The sequence below is a fragment of the Lactuca saligna genome, chromosome 7 (genome assembly GCF_052625555.1).
Source record: "Lactuca saligna cultivar CGN05327 chromosome 7, ASM5262555v1, whole genome shotgun sequence".
In the NCBI taxonomy this organism is placed as follows: domain Eukaryota; kingdom Viridiplantae; phylum Streptophyta; class Magnoliopsida; order Asterales; family Asteraceae; genus Lactuca; species Lactuca saligna.
This window is the reverse complement of record NC_136423.1, coordinates 72,424,683-72,443,739: the sequence shown is the minus strand read 5'-3', so window position 1 is coordinate 72,443,739 and position 19,057 is coordinate 72,424,683. Positions and strand designations below refer to the sequence as shown.

The 19,057-nt window shown below is 37.6% G+C and overlaps 2 pseudogenes; both read left to right on the top strand.

Annotated features, from left to right (window-relative positions):
* The first annotated feature begins 5,258 nt into the window (after positions 1–5,258).
* On the top strand, positions 5,259–7,918 carry LOC145007049 (putative (S)-ureidoglycine aminohydrolase; annotated as a pseudogene).
* Positions 7,919–17,925: 10,007 nt separating this feature from the next.
* On the top strand, positions 17,926–18,466 carry LOC145006484 (cell wall / vacuolar inhibitor of fructosidase 1 pseudogene; annotated as a pseudogene).
* Positions 18,467–19,057: the final 591 nt, after the last annotated feature.

Here is a 19,057-nt window from a genome sequence, read left to right as displayed (position 1 = left end):
GGTGTTGGATAAATGAACTAGATTCCCAGTTATGATTTATGTCCGAATTATTAGTTGGGGTTTTATTTGATTGGTTAGTAGGGATTTTCAGGTTCAGCAACCCGATCAATTCTTTGGCTGACAACAGACTGAGGTGAGTTTGCTCACTACACTATAGGACACTAGGATATGTTATTAACTTGTAGTCTTTGTGACTCCTATTGTATGTGTTATATGCCTGTGTGCCTATTTGCTATATGTATGTGGGGTGAAATAGACCCGGTACAACCTTGTGCTGACATATGAGTTGAAATACACTCGGGAGTGAAATAGACTCGGTACAGCTTGGGTTGATGCATGAGTTGAAATAGATTCGAGGGTTAAATAGACCGGGGGTGAAATAGACCCGACACAGCCTTGAGCTGACAGATATGTATGGTATACGGTATTTTAGGGAACTCACTAAGCTTCGTGCTTATGGTTTTTAGTTTATGTTTCAGGTACTTCCGGATCAAAGGGGTAGAGCTCAGGATGATCGCATCGCACACACCAGGATTTATGCGTTATTTGCCTCTGATGTATTTGGATGATTGTTTGACATACTCTGATTTGACATAGGGTCATTCACTCATATTCCAACTGTCATTTAATTTATAGCTATTATCAAATAAACAATAATTTCTTATTAATAATTGTTTTTTATAAGTGAAGGGTATTTAAAAAGTGCAACACAACCAATCTTAACGTCACCTCTTCGACTTCCTTCCAATCACTTTATTTAACCGTCCCATTCAAATAGATACAATCACAAAATTGAAACAAACTCACACTATAAACCTCAACTCCAGTGCCTACCAAAGATGTCGAAAGCCACCTCAAAAAAATTATGAAAAATTAAATCGGAAACTTCATAACCCAACAACAAACCATGCTTTAACAACTACAAATGAAGGATGAAACTACAAAGAACATTGTGTGTAAATTACTATTTACGTTCCAATAACTTTCACACCTGCTCTACTATTATCAGAATCCATCAATGAATAACTTCCCAATCTCAAATGCATTCATCAATTCATTACCCTAGCTGACCAAAAAATCACACCCTATTAAGAAATGCTAAAAATCATCAATAAGGATACATAAAATTAGTAGTATCTGTAACACCCTATTCTGAAAGTATCCGTTTATGGATTACAGGGGAAAACGCTAGGGGCGTTTTGGTCTTTTATGGGTTTTGAGTTTTTATTCTAGAGGTTTTGGGTCGGGGTGTGTCTCTAGAAGCGTAGGGCTTCTCGCTAACTTTTCGTGGATATAAAGTCCGTCGAAAACGGACTTAGAATGAAGGAGTTATAGCACTTTGAAGTTATTGACATTAATGGTCCCTTAATGGAAAAGTTGGCAAGGAGGACCATGCATGCAAAGTGGAAGGCGCATAGGTACGCCCAGCGTAAGCTGGGTTACGCCTAGTGTATAAGAGAAATGGTCGCGATGCTATTTGGCGTACACCCAACGTACAGAATGTATGCCCCGCGTATGTCCATAGTCCAGAAATCCTAAATTTAGGGTATGCCACTATATATGGAACATTATACTGTAACGCCCTGATTCACGAATACCAATTTATGGTTACAAATTCTCGTGAATTCAAGATCTACTTGACGAGTTGGTTGCCTGAGTGTTCGAGTAGCAGCGAGTTTTGGGCCACGTGTTTAAGTGACCAACTCACCGAGTCGGAAGAGTGACTTGACGAGTTGGAGCTGGAAGGTGAAACTGTAGCACCTAGTTTCCGGTATGTGAATTTTATTTGAGCATTGCCCTATTTTAGCCTTGGACTAGGCGAGTCATAAGGTCCGACTCGCCGAGTAGGGACGAGACTCAGGACACGTTTTAAGTGGGCGACTCGGCGAGTCCATATCCTGGACTCGGCGAGTCACCGCTGCTGGATGAAACCCTAAGTTTCAAGGGTTTGCACCCTATTTAAACCCTCATTCCGCCCCAACTCGTCCCCATTCACCCCCAGAACTCCCCCAACATCGTTTTCCCTTATTTCCTAGAGAGATTGAAGTGTTCTTGGTGTGTTCTTGAAGGTTTTGAGGAGAAAGAGGAGTAGATCAAGAAGAGGAGAAGGAGATCAGCCATCTTTGTGTCATTTCAACATTTCCCTTGAGGTATATCTCGTTTTTCCCCTGTTTCTATGCTTAAGATTCCATTTGAGACACTCTTGAGCAATTCTTCAAGCTTGTTTGTGCTTAATGTTTCGTAATAAGTGGATTAACCTTTAGATCTAGGCAAGATTGAGCTCCAGGAGCTCAGATCTGTTAGCTTTATGGCCCCATGTGGCTTGTTCATCCTAGATCTACCCTTTTGAGGCATTTTGCACCCTAAAATCCACATTAGTGAATATCCACACGTAAAGTTGGAAACTTTACGTGTGATTTGTGTCCTAGAAGTCCAGATCTATGAAAGGCATGGACTGGAATCGAGTAAATCGGTGTATTTGGTGGATGCATGGCGGCGACTCGGCGAGTCGTATTGGCGACTCGGCGAGTCTGGTCGCGAGTCACCGATTTGGTCCCTTATGATGTATCGAGTTGAGCCACGAGTCACAGGGGGTGACTCGGTGAGTTGGGAGCTGAACTCACCCATGTTAGGACTCGGCAAGTCAATGCCCTGACTCGGCGAGTCCAAGGCAATCTTCATAGATCAAGAACAGACTCGGCGAGTTGTTCATACAACTCGGTGAGTCTTAGCATAAAATGTTCTTCGGATGAAGATGAACTCGACGAGTTGTTCATACAACTCGGCGAGTAGGATGAAGGAGTTGAATGACAGTTAGAAGATGAACTCGTCGAGTCATAGCCCAACTCGACGAGTAGAACCAGGGACCCAGGACAATAGTTTGCTAGGGACTCGGCGAGTGGAGATCCACTCGGCGAGTCGGGTCAACTAAAAGTTGACTCTAGCATTGGCTTAGAGCTAGACCGGGGGTAAAATGGTCATTTTACCTAAAGGACAGTTAGCAGTGTTTGATTGAGTATGTTGTGGGAATTGCAGCCGGAGGACTCCCGGAGCAGCAGCAGTCAGTCAGTTCCCGATCAGTTCAGCAGCTACTTTGAGGTGAGTTACCTTCCAGTAGCGGTGGGTCTAAGGCCACAATGCCGACCCACCAGTAGGAGACGTATGATAGATGATTGTCTTTGTGAAATCATCTAGGTTTGCTATTTACCTGTTATGTTATATGCTATCATGATACGTTGTATGCAATAGTAGTAGAGTTCGGTTGTTAGGACCGCTGGGTAGTCAGACACCCCAGAATTATCTGACTGTATGTGATGGTATGCTTGTATGTTGGTCTGTTATGTTATGCGATAGAGGTAGCGGGAGGGGACCAGTCCCCGAGGATCGGTTGTTAGGACCGATGGGTAGTCAGCACCCCAGAATGGCTTGACATGGGTAGTCAGCACCCCAGAATGGCTTGACACGGGTAAGACGGCACCCCAGAATGGCCGTATGGGTAGGTCGGCACCCCAGAATGGCCGTACCGGGTAGTCAGGCACCCCAGAATAGCCTGGCAGTACGTATGTTATGTGTTTGTGTGGTATGTGGTATGTTGGGGGAACTCACTAAGCTTTGTGCTTACGTTTACAGTTTTGTTTTCAGGTACCTCTGCATCGAAGGGGAAGGAGCCGGCGCGGTAGCGGCACGTCATACACACACTCTTCGGTTTCCGCATTTACGAGATTTACTGGGATTGTACTCTGATATTTTGATGGGATGTACGGTTTGACTTATTAGAACATGGTTACGATGTGTTATGGTGTGATCAAACAATGTTTTTATTTATTAATGTTTTCTAAAGTAATATTTTAAAAATGAAAATTTCGGATGAAAAAAATTGGGTCGTTACAGAAACCCTAATTTCCCGGGTTTGGCACCCAATTTAAGGGATCATTAGCATCCCTTAGTTCCTTTGCATCCTCTTGAGAGTCCAGAAACCCTAATTCGTGTGAGTGTGCTCCATTTGTGTGTTTTAAAGCTTTAAAAGGTGTATCTTTGTAAGAAGAACTTGAAGAGCAAGTGACTAGGAGCAAAGGACATGTTTGGATTTGATATCTACCTCAGATGGCATCTTTTGGAAAGTATCAAGTCGTTACCTTGACCTCATTTCATTGTAGATCTAATTTGGTTAAACTTTTGGGCTTTTCTAGCATATTGTGAAGCTATTTTTGGGTACGAGCTTGGATCTGAAGTTGTAACTTCAGATCTGAACTCTCCTTAGTCGCTAAATCCATAAAGTTATCAGCTTTGGCAAGTATGAACCCCTCCTTAAGTGTAAAACCCCTTTTCAAGCTTGGTTTTGGCATTTTGAGTCATTAGAGCCTTGCATGCACGTAAAGTTTGCAACTTTACGTGATAAGAATGCCTTGGGAACTTGGATCTGTAGTATGGAGCCTTTGCATGGCTTAAAAGGCATCCGTATGGATGAAGGACTGAAGGGACTCGGCGAGTCATATAAAGATGGTCATGAACTCGACGAGTTGGATGAACAACTCGGTGAGTCTGATGAAGATGGCCTTGGGCTCAGCGAGTGGAATGGTGACTCGGTGAGTTGGAAGGATATGCAAGGCACTCGGCGAGTAGGTGAGGGTACTCGATGAGTTGAGGTCAACGTGGAATGTTGACCTTGATAGTTGACTTTGACTTTTACCAAGGGTTGACCGTTTTGAATTTTGAGGATAATTGGTAAGCAGGTATTTATGAATCGGATTTGTGTTGGTTATAGGCACTACTAGAAAACAGCCGTTTAATGACGCGCAAACAATGACACGCGCTAATACACGACGTGCATTTATACGTGCTCTAAAAAATAATGTCAGTTTTGAAAAATTTGAAGGATAGAGGACACGCATTTGTGCGAGCCTTATAATTAATGTCCAACGGAAAAAAAATTAAAAACACGGAAAGCACATAAATTTAAGTGGGTATCTTGTAGAGTTGTCGTTTTATAAAATTTTAATACGTGCGTCCCTCTTTCATGAAACTAAGGGGGGGAAACCAAATCCCCAAAAAGTTCAAGTACCCCCGCCTTCCCCAAAAATCGAACCTCACAATATCTTTCACGGAGTCGGCGATTGGGGTCTACGACTCCTCAAACTCGAAACACCTGCGATTTTAAGGCTTTTCTTGTCCCCTATATCAATGAAGAATAGGTTTTTTACTTTTTATGCTCTGGACCTCACAAGTGCGCACCCATGAACTAGGGCTTTTATTAGCCAATGGCATTCATTTTCACTGTTGTTGGTTCATTAGCCAATCACCAACCACTGCTCGCAGCACTTGGATGTTGTCAGTTTGCCATTTATGCTGACAATTATGCCAAGAGAAACTACGCCAACAATGTGTCTGAATACAATATTGTCATTGGATCTCTCACTTCTCAAAGAAGGTATGTCTCTCGCCGCTTTTTTTCCATTTCTTACATTTCTTACTTAAGGCAACGTACAAAAGTAATTGAAACATTCGGGTAAGCAAGCCTTCTTGTTTCCCTTATGTTATTTCCATAATATTGTGATTTATGAATCAATAATTTATAAAGTTGGTCTAATTTTTTAAATCTTCCCGAAAGCATTGCATTTAGTTGTGGAATTAGCCTATTGTGAATAAGAAAACTGAATATTTGGCATTACTTAGATATTTAGCTCCAGAGTATGCAGAAAGTGGGGAGGTGACTGAAAAGGCTGATGTATATTCCTTCGGTGTAGTACTCTTGGAGCTTGTTTCTGGGCGAAAAGCAGTGGATATTAACTGACCTAAGGACCAACAATGCCTCACAGAATGGGTGAGAGAGAGTTTTGGTTAATTTGAGGGGTAAAAAAGAGTTTATTTGTGACTTGACTAGTTCAACTCCTAGATATATGAGTTCACCCGTGTATACAAGGAGAAGGAACATGTTGGAGTTGTGTTTATTGTAAGAATTTTATTCCCTTTTGATTTAATGTAGTTGTAGTAGTTTCCTATTGACACTTCACTAGAATGTGTGTGTCTGTGTGTGTATGTGTATTCTCTAATTACATATCTTATTTTTGGTACTATCAGATTGGACCTATCCCTATAGATGATGGTGTTGGGAAAGAAATAACAGCTTAGATCACAAGTTCCTTGAAGACAAACAAAACATTCTATACGGATTCTAACAGGAAAGACTTCATTAAAAAGGTATATACTTTATAGATGGTTGTTTTCTGTACTTGTGTCTCACATGATAAAATTTACTATTTTACTGGTTCATGATTTCAGAACAGATTGGGAGTTGCAAGTGAATGAACCAGTCACAAGAAATTATTACCCAGTACGTGTTCACATGTCATCATTGTAGTGTGTTTTATGAATAATGTAATAAAATGATTTGGTTAGATAAATCTATGAGAACCTTTTGAACCTTGTGTTCTTTTTTGATAAGAAATTGAAATAATGTGATGTAATGTATTTTGATTCGTTTCTATTGTGTTAAACAGAACCATATAGTGGGTATACTACGTTAAACCAAATTAATCCATTTGACCTGATGCAAGGAATTTCTTCTTTTAGGAGGGGATTGAAATTCCTTTCCAGTGTCATGGAATACAATTGAAGTGATCGAGGCCTATTTAGTCTTGCCAGCAATGGGATCTCATTTTGTTATGTATATTGTAAATATGAAAGGTGCATTTATATTTTACTTTTTGATAATTAATTTTGTAAAGCCAAATGATGAAGGAGTTCCTTATCATCAAAATGATTGGTTTCATCTGTGTAGAAAGTTCAAAATCAGGGCTACCTCCTAAACATGTTGAGAGGTATTAATGACCCCCTCAATTGATAATCAAGTCAAGTTTGTGAATCGAGTTGTGTTTAATTTATGTTTATCATTTTGGTTTGTATTTGTGGTTCAAGGTTTGGTGATTCTCACTAATGTTTCAGGAATTTGCCAAACACTGATGGTAAACAACCCTTTAATCATGAATTTTCTTTTGTGTAGTAAGATTTATAAGAGCATTAAAGTTACATGTTTTGTGCCAAATTTTGAAGTTGAATATCATTCCTGAAAGACATTGTTATAAAGAAGAGGGAAAATGTTTCATTCAAGTAAATGTATTCCTCAACGGTTAATATTTGTCATTGAACTGTAGGTATAATCATATGCTTACCTACCTCCAAACTCAAAGCATCACTTTAGGAGTTATGAATCTTCTACGCTTACTGTATTTGAAAGAAGGTATGATATTCCTTCTCTTTATTTCATCATGCATCTGTGTGTGTGTGTTATCAATAAACCACAAGGGCTAAAAAGTAATTTAACTTTTGTGTAGGTATGCTGACCTAGAAAACCATATTCCCGAGCCAATTGTTGGCTCCACCAATCAGCAACCACTTCTTGATGCCCCTGGAGATGTATGTACTTTTTTAAGAATCAGCCTAGAATAAGAGTACAGTTTTTTACTATTATTTTACTTTTTTTTTTACTGTTTCCATATTAGGTATTCCAACTGAGGAAGCTTCTTCCTACATCTCTGCCTTATGACTTCAACATTCATGTAATCTATAGTTTATCTTTTAAAAATATTGTACTTTATAGTTTTGATGTGTTTGACTAATAAGAAAATATTAAAATGCGTATTCTGAATTCTGAAATTTGTAGTCATGCAGATCATGGACTTCCAACCTCGCGAATTTCTTAATGTAAAAGTATATCATTACATTACTTATTAAAATGTGTTTATTTAACTCAATAGTCTTGAAAAAACAAAAACTATAATAATTCTTTTTGTTGTAGGAAGTCCATTTTAATCAGCATGGTTTGATACTTCTAGAAGGACAAGGCATTTATCGTCTGGGTGATCACTATTACCTTCAAGATTACCAATCCAACCTACATTTCACATTCCCTAGTAACTGATTCACTAGGATCCATCAAAGGCTCTATCTTTTTGCTGAAGAGAACTATCCCGTTTTATTATTGATAAATTAACAGTCATTCATATTTGTATGTATTTCTTTATCTATCCCCTCAAAATGAAATTGTATCTCAATTATTACAGTTTCAAACTGAGAAGAAGCATTTAGATTGTATGGATGTCTTAAGCGAGACACACAACAGATCCTCAGATCAGAAGATCCAGATTGGTGCTAATCCAGGTGATGATTACACAAAGAACATTTTTAGAGGGTAGATGCAAGTAGTCTCTCTCTTTCTCTCTCTCATTTTTTTCTCCTTTTTTTTTAAATAAATTTGGTTCTCATTGCTACCTTTTTGAGGGGGAAAGAGGATTGTTTTGTCAAGTGTTTTAATTACATGTGAACTTGTATGTGTTGGTAGTTGGTATGATGGTTTAATCTATGTATGATGACAATACAAGGATACGCAAGGTATCAAAACAAACAACCACAATGTTAGAAGAATTAAAAGATGTGACTAATGAGCAAGAAGAATCTTGCCTTAAAAACAGAAAAGGTTGTTAATTTGTCAAATCCAGTAGTAAATTGTGAATGGAAACCTCTTGATAAAGAACTATATGTGAAGGGATTAGATATTTTTGGGAGAAACTGGTACATGATTATTGTTTGTGAAGCATAAATGAGTAGATTATTGTTTGTTGTTTGAGGTTGTGTAACCTGATCCTGATGGGTTTGTAGCTGCCTGATAACCAGAAACTTACTTTGTGGGTTAAAAACTTGCATAGAAGTAGCCAATTATATGTATGAGATTGGAGCAGAAACATCACTTAAGGCATGCTCTATGTTAGATGGCAACGAGAGAGTGGATGCAAATGCTCAGGTTTGGTTTGGTCCTTGTAGATAGGGAATTGATCTTGGAATATATAGAAAATCCCACAGCCCAGATGGACCAGGTTTAATATATTCTTATAATTTATTAAAATCAGTTTTAATTTGATGTGAAATAGTTTTAATTTGATGCAGAAAACTGGTGGTCAATAGTCCATGTAAGTTTCTTGATTTCTAACATCTTGTATTCAAGAAATAGTAATGTACTTTCGATAAAAAAAATTATAAATTATATTCTTCGAAAAATTTGCTGGATTGGTAGGTTTAAAAGTAGAATGTCCTAATAAGAATCAATTTTAAAAGTAGGATGAAAATCACAAGTGATTTTGTGTTGTGTTTATAGGAAGGAAAGCAAATAGCTCTGGAGTTAGAAGAGGAAAAGAAAGCTCAAACTGAAAGAGATAAGATGCTGCAAATGCAAGTGTTGCATTTTTCATTTCAATTGTTACTATGAAACACATAGTAGATTAGATGAATGCAAATTTATATATTGTAAGAAATAGAATTGTATGACACTAAATTTTATGTAATGGGTTGTATTTTTTGTATATGTTATTTTATTTCTATTATGACACATTAAATGCAAATTTAATTTAATAATTAATAAATATACAAATATATTTCTTTAAACATTAAAATTTACGATACCTAAAAATGTGTGTCATCTTCATTTATGACATGGCCTTTCTTGACAGGGGTTTTAATGATACGCATTACGTGTCATAAATGTGCATCGTCTATAGACGACGCGCAAAAGTGTGTCGTCTCTCGTTATGACAGTGCCTTCCTTGACGCACATTTGCGCGTCGTCTGAGCGTTTTACGACATGCATTGCGCGTCGTAAAAGGTTGTGTTTCTAGTAGTGAGGTGTTGGAGTGTGGGTAGTGTTTCGGGAGCGTGATTTCATGGTTCAGTCTCACATTTGCAAGGTGAGTTATCCTCACTATATCAACAAAGTCTAAGGCATCAAGGACAACCCTTTCTTGGATTGTATACTTGTATTTGTTTGATATGCTTTTTGATCTGTTAGATCCGCGGCATCCTGGTAAATTAGGACGATATTATGTTAGTGATATGGTTTAGGTCAGTATCCTGGTATATAGGATGATGCTATGTTAGTGACCAGTTAGGTTGGTATCTTGGTTAGGATGTTATTATGCTATATGATCTGCTAGATCGGTTTGTTCATCAATGGACTGTTATGTGATTATCTATTATATGTGCACATGGTTGTTTGTTTGGGGTTTGGTTTCGGGTGGGTCCTGCTTCGTGTTGTAGGCCAACATACCCAGGGCGGAACGGATAGACTGCAGGCCCAGGAGGGCACCTAGTCAGACTGAAGGCCCGACGAGCGGTCCGGATAGGTTGAAGGCCCCGAGAGAGCAGTCCAGATGTGCCGAAGGCTCGGAGAGTGGGCCAGATAGACTGAAGGCCTGGTGCGGGCGGTCTAATCATACTGTAGACTCAAAGAGTGGACCAGGTGGACTGAAGGCCCGGTGCGGGCGGACTAGTCACACTGTAGACTTGAGATGCATCGTTGTTCTGTATTTGTTGAAATGATATGATTATGGTTATATGAGGTTGGTATTTTGGGGGTAACTCACAAAGCTCTCGGTCTTAGAGTTTCAGTTTATTGTTTCAGGTTCAGGGGATGGCCGCGGGTAGGCTAAGGCATGACCGTACACTTCCTCAATTGACGATTATGATTTTTAGGAACTCTGATGTATAAACTATTTTGAAAACAAATTGTAATAATTGAATGGTTTCAAATGATTTAAAAAGTTTTAAATTGGCTGGAATTTTATGGGTGTTACATATACCCTGAAGATTTAACCTCCATTTCACCCTAAAGAGCTGATACGAAACCCTAAACCCTCTTGAGTGTTCTTGGAGCTTGTAAGGCCATTTTGAGTGCATTTTAGCGCTTTTGGAGAAGAGTGATCATCTTGGAGTCTCATTGATCAAGGAAGAGCTTTTGGATCCAAGTTTTGCAACTTATTTACAAACCCCAGAAGGTATAAAGCTTCCAACTTTCCTCATAGAAGTTTAGATCTAGTTTTATGTAGCTTTGGACCTTTTTAGGTCCAAAGAATGGACCTTTATGATGAAACCTAGAGTTTGAGCATAGGGTTGTCACCCTCAGAGCTAAAAAGGTCCCATAAGCAGTAAAGTCTCCATCTTGAACATCTTAATGAGTTCATGCATGAGATCTATCCCTCTTTATGGAAGAAGAATGTCATTTTGGGAGTTTGGGCTTGTTTGGGTCAAGTGAAGTCACCAAGTCAGTGACTTTATAGTTTAAGATGTGGAAAAGGACCAGGATCTGTAATTTGTGGCTTCTGAAGTGGAGTATTAAGCACTTAATGAGAAAAGGGCTTAATAGGGGAGGGGGGTTAGACTGAGCGTACGTGCAGGTACGCCCAATGTACTCACCACTTACATTGTACGCTTAACGTACGTGAGTGTACGCCCCACATACTTTGTCAGTTTGAGCTTCTTGTTATTGGGCCTCGGTTTGGGCCATGCTTTGGATTTTAGGCCTTAGTGGGCCAACAGAAGTCATATAATATGGGCCAGGGAAATGTTTAGGCTTATGGTAAGTCCCATTAGAGGGATTGTGCCCGATTTAGCAAATTGGGCCATTAGTGGGCCACTAGTGGGCTTGGGAAGCTTACCTAGTATTGGGCCTTTTTTTGGGCCTTAGATATGGACCAAGTTGGACTAGGGGTAGAATAGTCCTGTTACCCTATGAGGGATTATTGTATTGGATTAAGTGATGTTTGGTATTGGTAGTTCGGGAAGCCGAAGGGTCAGCGGTTCAGGAATTTGCCAGTTAGCAGACATAGGAGTATCAGCAGGGTTCATCAGTGTGAGGTGAGTCTCCTCACTATATGAATGGGTCTAAGGCTACAATGCCGACCCATGTAGTTTATGAGTAGGAAAACCCAGGGTTTAACCCTAGGCACTGTATACTAGTATGTGATTCCGGATCAAGGTCTGATGTTGGACGGGTTCTCAAGGAATGTTTGTATGAGAGTTTACAATTGTTGTCTGTGTGATACTCGTATGTGCCTCGTAGGGAGGTGAGTATGGACGAGGTCCCGTATCCCACCACTAGCAGAGTATGTACGGGGTTCCGTATCGCATTAGTAGTAGAGCAGGGGAGAGGCCCGAGATAGGAGAGAGGAAAGTGTGGGCGGGGGCCCGTATCTCACTATCAGCAGGAGTGTGGACGGGGTTCCATGACTCGTCAGTAGCAGGACAGGGGAAAGGCCCTAGTTAGGCGAGGCCTTAGATCAGGAGTATAGTAGAGTATATTAGCTACTTGTTATGTGTTATGTTATATGTTTGTATGTGTTTAGCGGACGAGGCCCAGAAACAGGTGGGGCCTAAGAGAAGCAGATCCGTATATCAATCGGGGCTCGATGCCAAGCGGGGCCTGATGCCAGGCAAGGCCCGATACTGGAGTTAGTCCGATGCCGGGCAAGTCCCGATGCATCGGGCGGGGGCCCAGTATGTGGTTATGTATGTGGTATGTGGTAGGTTGGGGAACTCACTAAGCTTTGTGCTTACGGTTTTTAGTTTTGATTTCAAGTACTTCCGGTAGCAGAGGGAGGAGCTTGGGGTGATTTCATGGCACACACCATTGTTTGTTTAGCCTGTGATGTTTACTCTAATATAAAAAGAATATGGTTAAGATTATACTCTAATTTGTTATAACAGTTTTGTTTATGAATGAAATGGTTGATAAGTATGACTTTTAATAATGATTTAAAATGAAATTTTTGATCATGATTTTTGGGTTGTTACAGTATCCATCTACGCATAGAAGTCTTTGGTAAACATGCTAATGTTATTCATGGAATTGTTATAAATGTAGTAGCCTTTTAACCAATGAATTTCAAAGCCCTTATGCTTTGCTTTATTTTATAAATTTTAGTAAGAAAGGACTAAGCCACTACCAGAAAATAATGAACAAAAAATGCTTTCATTGTAGACAATATAACACAACTAATTTTTGTGAAATCTATTATAACAAAGTAGGGAAAACATAAAATCAAACAAGAACCGAACAAGGGTAAGGCCAGTGTTTTTTTTTTTCTAGTTTTACATAACATAAATATAAAAAAAAAAAAAAAAAAGCTTATTTTTTAAGTGAAAGCAAAAAAAAGGAACTTAGTTTTTTACTTGAAAGCAAAAGAAACTTATTTTTTAATGAAACGTTAAAATATGTTTTAGGATCATTGCAATTTAATAACATATTATACAAAAACATATTTTTTAAAAATAAAAAAAAAAATATTTTACACAAAATAAATACGTAAAAAATATATAAATTGTTTGTAAAAACGTAAAAAAAATATATTTTACATAAAAAGAATACGTAAAAAATATATAAATAGTTGGTAAAAAGTATTTATTTTACAATACACTAAAAAATATATTGTTTTATCAAAAAAAGATTTTTTGTGAATATGTTTTTATTTTTTTTTGTTGTTAAAGTTTTTACGATTTTAGATAATATTATTTAGTTTTTGGAAAGACTTTGGCTGATGAGGGAGAGGGGGAGGAGGTCCCAAGTTCGAAGAGCGAGATTAAGTTTTTGACATTTGATAAACAATGAGATTATTTTTGTAGTTTTGTCTTTTAATTATTATATATAATAAAAAACAATTTTTAGGCTTTGGCCACAATACTTTTAAATCACATGTTTGGTCTTTGTATAAGGCTGGTGGGTGTGGTGTCACACTTGCTACGGTCGATGTAGGCGCCACATCACACTAGCCACATTTTTACAAAAAGTTATCATTTGGTTGGCACGGGTTGTCATACTTGCCATGGTATCTATTTTTTTTAGATATAGAAAATAAATCTTTCAAACATAACAATATTTAAAAAATAAAAGTTCATTAAACTTAAAATAAAAACATAGAAATTCAAAATAACAACAAACACACCAAAAAAAAAATAGAATTTGAAATTAAAAACATACAAACTAAAATTACCAAACCTAGATAGACCTAAATAACATCTCCATCGGAAAATTGACCTTCCAAATCATCGACCGGTTCCATATTAAGATCGATGTGGTTGATATTTTAAATATGTTTCGTCAAGTCCTACGAATAATATGATGTGTCTCAACATCATTAACTAGTGCCCTCTTCGACATGTACTATACGCTTCCAACCTCAAAAGCTTGTGTCGGTTGAACAATCTCATTTTCGTTATACTCACATATTGCATTTTCTTCGTCTTCGAGAATCATATTATGCAATATGATATAAGCATACATCACCTCGCTCATTTTCTTCTCCTCCATATACGGTGTGGGATATTTAAGAATATGCTAACGTTTTTTCAAAGCTTCAAATTCTCATTCAACATCCTTTCTCACCCGCTCTTGAGCTCTCAAAAACTTCAACCTTTTCCGATCATTTGGACAAGACAATCACTTCACAAAACAAGCACGCTCCTGATAGATCCCATCCACCAGATAATACCCTATTCCTATACGATGTTCCAGCTACTTGAAAAGAGGAGTTTGGTGCAGTCCTGTTGTACATGTCGTTAAGTAACAGAGACATGTTAACAACATTGATGTCATTAAGGGAGACACATGAGCCAAAGAATGCATGTGATATCCACATATCCTATGACGCCACCGCTTCAAGTATAACTATTGGATAACCATGACCGCCTCGGGTGTATTGCCCTTTATAGGAATTCAGACAACAACCCCATGCCTAGTGGAGGTAATCTAGGCTTCCTAACATTCCAGGAAAGTCATGCGCGTTTGAGTGATGAGCATACAATTGTTGGATGTCACTACAAGTATGTTTGTGCATATATGATGGACCATATAATCTCATGACATACATGCAAAATTTATGAATGCTAGTTCGTGCAAAACATATGGACATCTTAAGGTTCTCCTCAAGTGCATCGGGGCAAGTGGCATACGCTACTTGACGAAGTGCAGCGGTGCATTTTTGTATAGGAGTAAAACCAATTAAACCTCTAGCATCTCAACGTTGTTGAAAAAATGGACACGCTGCCGTGACTTCGTTTACTATACACAAAAACAAAGATTTATGCATACGGAACCGACGACAAAAATAATATCTTATAAAGTCGGCGTTATCCACAAAGTAATCTTGCATGAGTCGATCATTAGCCGCCTCACGAAATCTTTGTATGTATCTTCTCTTCCTCCGGCGTGCATTCTCCACATTTTCTTCTTGTAGTCGTTTCAAGCAAGGCATCAAACATGCCCAATGAAGATGACGAAGAAGACATTTTGAGAGAACGTATTTGAGTTGTAAGTTGATGTTATTAGTTAAAATGGTTTAAAGTTGTCGTATTTATAGAAGGTTTTTTTTAAATGAAAAAAAATGGAAATAGCCGTTCCCAGCTACCCCACCTTCCCATTGGTCAACAATACCTGCTATATATTAACTTTGATGCCGAGTCGAGCTCGGCAAGCCGATGAGCCAAACCGGTGTGCGCCAAGGCTGCCGAGCCCCTCTCCGAGCCCACACTCACCAGCCTAAAAAATAAATTACAAAAGTTATCCGTGTAATTTACAAAGATGGTACACGTGTAGTTTTTTTTAATTTTTTAATAAAAATGGTCCATGTGTTTAAATGTTTCGCATGTTGTCAGTTTTGGTCCCTATTTAGAAAATAAATTCCAAACGATGTCTTGTAATATACAGAAAATGTCATTGTATAGGTTTTTTAATGGTTCGTGACCCACCTATAGAAAATAAATAACAAAAAGTTATCCCTATACTTTACAAAATTTCCATATGTAATGTTTTTTTTACAAAAATGGGCCACATTTTTAAATCTTTTAGCAAGTTTGATCTCTTTGTAGAAAATAAAATACAAAAGTGTACATTTAATTTACAAAAATTAGAAAAATGGTCTGTGTCTAATAATTTTTTACAGATACGGCCCAGAAAGTGGACATTGGAATTTAGTAGTTTGACAAAGACAATTGGGTAAATTACACCGATCGTCCCTCATGCAGGTGCCAAAAAGCATGTTCAGTCCCTATTTTCAAAAATTAACTCGAACCGTCCCTCGTTTGATTTAACCTTGCACGTTTCATCCCTCAAAGATGAATTTATTGCGTACTGAGTCCTTGCTAAATTTTAAATGACCATAATACCCTTTTGTTTTTATTTTTCCATTAGTTTAATGTTTATATTATACTTTTCAATTAAAAAAATAAATGCCCCTTCCCTTTCACTTTCCCCAACCTGTCTGCCATTAACTATTGTCGAGCTAAGAAAATCACAAACATACACATACATAGTCGATGAAAGGGGAAAAAGATGATAATTGCCGGACCATTACCACCAAGCGATTATCAGTAACCGTAACATATTCACCAACCACCACCATCGTCGATTATAGTGATAGATTGGGATGTGACTAAAGAAAAGTTGATTTGGGAAAATCTTGAAGGAAAATGGTGGTGATGCTTGTAAGAAGAAACAAAGTTGTCGGAATCAACTATCACCACCACCAGAATCTACAACCACCACCACCGCAACCCTCCACCATCGACGGACTACAACCTTCCTATTTTTTCTACAATCTGAATACTCCCTCTTTGATCTCCGGTGTGCATTCCATCGCTTCAACTCGAAGCCGCCTAGGGTTTCAAACCTTCACCTTCATCTTTTCAGTTCTAAGATCGCCAAAGCCGCCACAAGAACTATCAGACTAGAAGCAACTAATGTACCAAGCAGGATCCTACCCACCACTTGTCCCCTTCCGCTTGCCAAAAATACCCACAGCCCACCAGCATTGGCAGGCGTCGACGGTGGAAGCATTGTTTTTGAAAACATCAATATCTTAAACCTCCCATGGAGTGTAACCATGTTGTTCGAAGGATCTGCAGACTAACGCAAGAATGTGAGAGCGAAGAGTGTTGGGGCTATAACGGGTTACGATAATTAATGGCTCGTTGGTAGTGATTTTATTGATGGTCGACGTCCGATCAATGGAGAGGAAGAGTGGGTGAGAAAGAGGGAGACAAAGCTGAGGAAAGGGAAAGGGGAGGGTAAGTTGGGGTGTAGATATTTTTTTTTCAATATTAAAATGATAAGTAAATAAAATAAAATTGTAAAAGAAATTATTAAGGGTAAAATAGTCATTTTATGTCATTAGGGACTAAACGTGCAAGAAAAACAGAGTCAAGGGACGGTCCGAGTTAATTTTTAAAAATAGGGACTAAACGTACTTTTCGATATATGTACGAGGGACGAATGATGTACTTTACCCTTGAAAATTATCAATGTATCCCTCGCAAATCGAAGAGAGAGCAATTTATTGTTAAAAAAAGTAGTAGGAATGATAGATTCAACCATTTACCAATTTAAACATAAAGTAGCACCACCGTTTGAATACACGACGTAGAAACCATTTTTGTATAGTGAAATAGTAGGATATTATGATGAGAATTGAGAAAAAATTAAACGTCACATATAATCAAATATAATATTTATATACTCTTTTAAGATTAACTCGACAGGAGAATAGTAAATTGATTAAATCTATTTTCCAATGTAGGAGGAGATTAAGAGTAAGAGATAATGCTCCTCTATACATATTACAAAAATGGTTTTTTAAAAAAAAAAAATCGGATATTCGGGGTATACCCGAAACCCCATATACACACCTTATGCTCAAACTTATATCAAATTGCGTTAACCGAGTACGCAAAATTACATACCTTAAACCCGAATAACCAAACCTAATCTACCTTAATTCAAAACGGGTCGATCGGTTAATTTTGGTATCGGTTATTTTCTACAAGCCTAAATTCCATAATTAGTAGTTATGCATCGATGCTAATTAAACCTATGTACAAAGCTATGTTTTATGGCAGTGAGTATATTGTATAGAAAGTTTTTAATAAAATATATATTTTCTATTAATAGTTAGAAAACATTAATGGGTGTAATTAAATTTTATGTTTGTATTGGTCGATGGTCATTTAACATCAACAAAAAACGATTTTATTATTTTTTAAATTATGAAGTAAATCGCCCTATAAATTGGTAATCATAATCATAGAAAATAAATCATTAAACCGTCACTCGTTTTTTTCCCTTCAATTCATCACGATGAACTTGTCTCATGTCACTATTCTCTTTCTCGCTATTCTTTTTCATGAAACCCTATTTTTAGCCATGGGAGATAGACAATTCATAGAGAACACATGCAAGGGCACACCTTCATACAACTTATGTCTTTCGATTTTATTGGCAAACCCCAAGAGCCAAAATGCAAATTTAACAGGCTTAGCACTCATTGTAGTTGATGCAGTAAAAAACGATGGTGTGAAAACCCTACAACAAATCGATGCTCTCAAAAAGTCTCTGCCTGAGTTGACAGCGGCACTGATGCAGTGTGGAGATGTGTATAACACTATAATCCATGTGGATGTTCCTTTAACCATTAATTCATTGAATCTTGGTAACCCTAAATTCGGTGAAGATGGAATGGCTGATACCACTATCGAGTCGCAGACATGCGAGAGAACTTTTAAGGAGCATGGTCAAACATCACCGTTGACGAATATGAATAAAGATATGGAAGATGTGGCTAATGTAGCTAGGGCCATTATTAGAATGCTTTTATAAGTTTTGTTATAATAAAAAAGAAATTTATATATTAACGAGTTTATTACAAACTTTTAATTTATCGTAGCGTTTTGAAAGTTGTTTTCTTTTTATCAAAAACACAAATTTCATAACATCATTCACTTAATTCTATGGAAGATATTGCTAATTTAGCTATGAACATTATTAGAATGCTCTTAAATTCTTACCATAATAACAAATAAATTTACTTTTGATGTTTTTACATTTTGTGATGGGAAGGTGTCAATAAATAACGTTTCCGTCTGAGTTTGTTGTTTACGGGTTTTGGAAAACTGGATGTAAGACCTCATAAATGTTACTAAAACTATTAATATCTAAAAACGAAACCATTAAATAACTCTAATTTTGTTATACAATAATAAAATTCTTAATAATTGTAAGTTAGAGTAAATTACATTGATCGTTCTTCGGTAGACACGCTTAGTCCATATTTTCAAAAAGTGTAAAGTATAGAAATGATTCAAAAAGTGTAAAGTATAGAAATGATTCTTGTGGTTTGGTTGAATTGGTAGGTTTGATCCTTAAGTTAAAATTTTGATAGTTTACATCCCTATTGTTTCTAAAAATTAT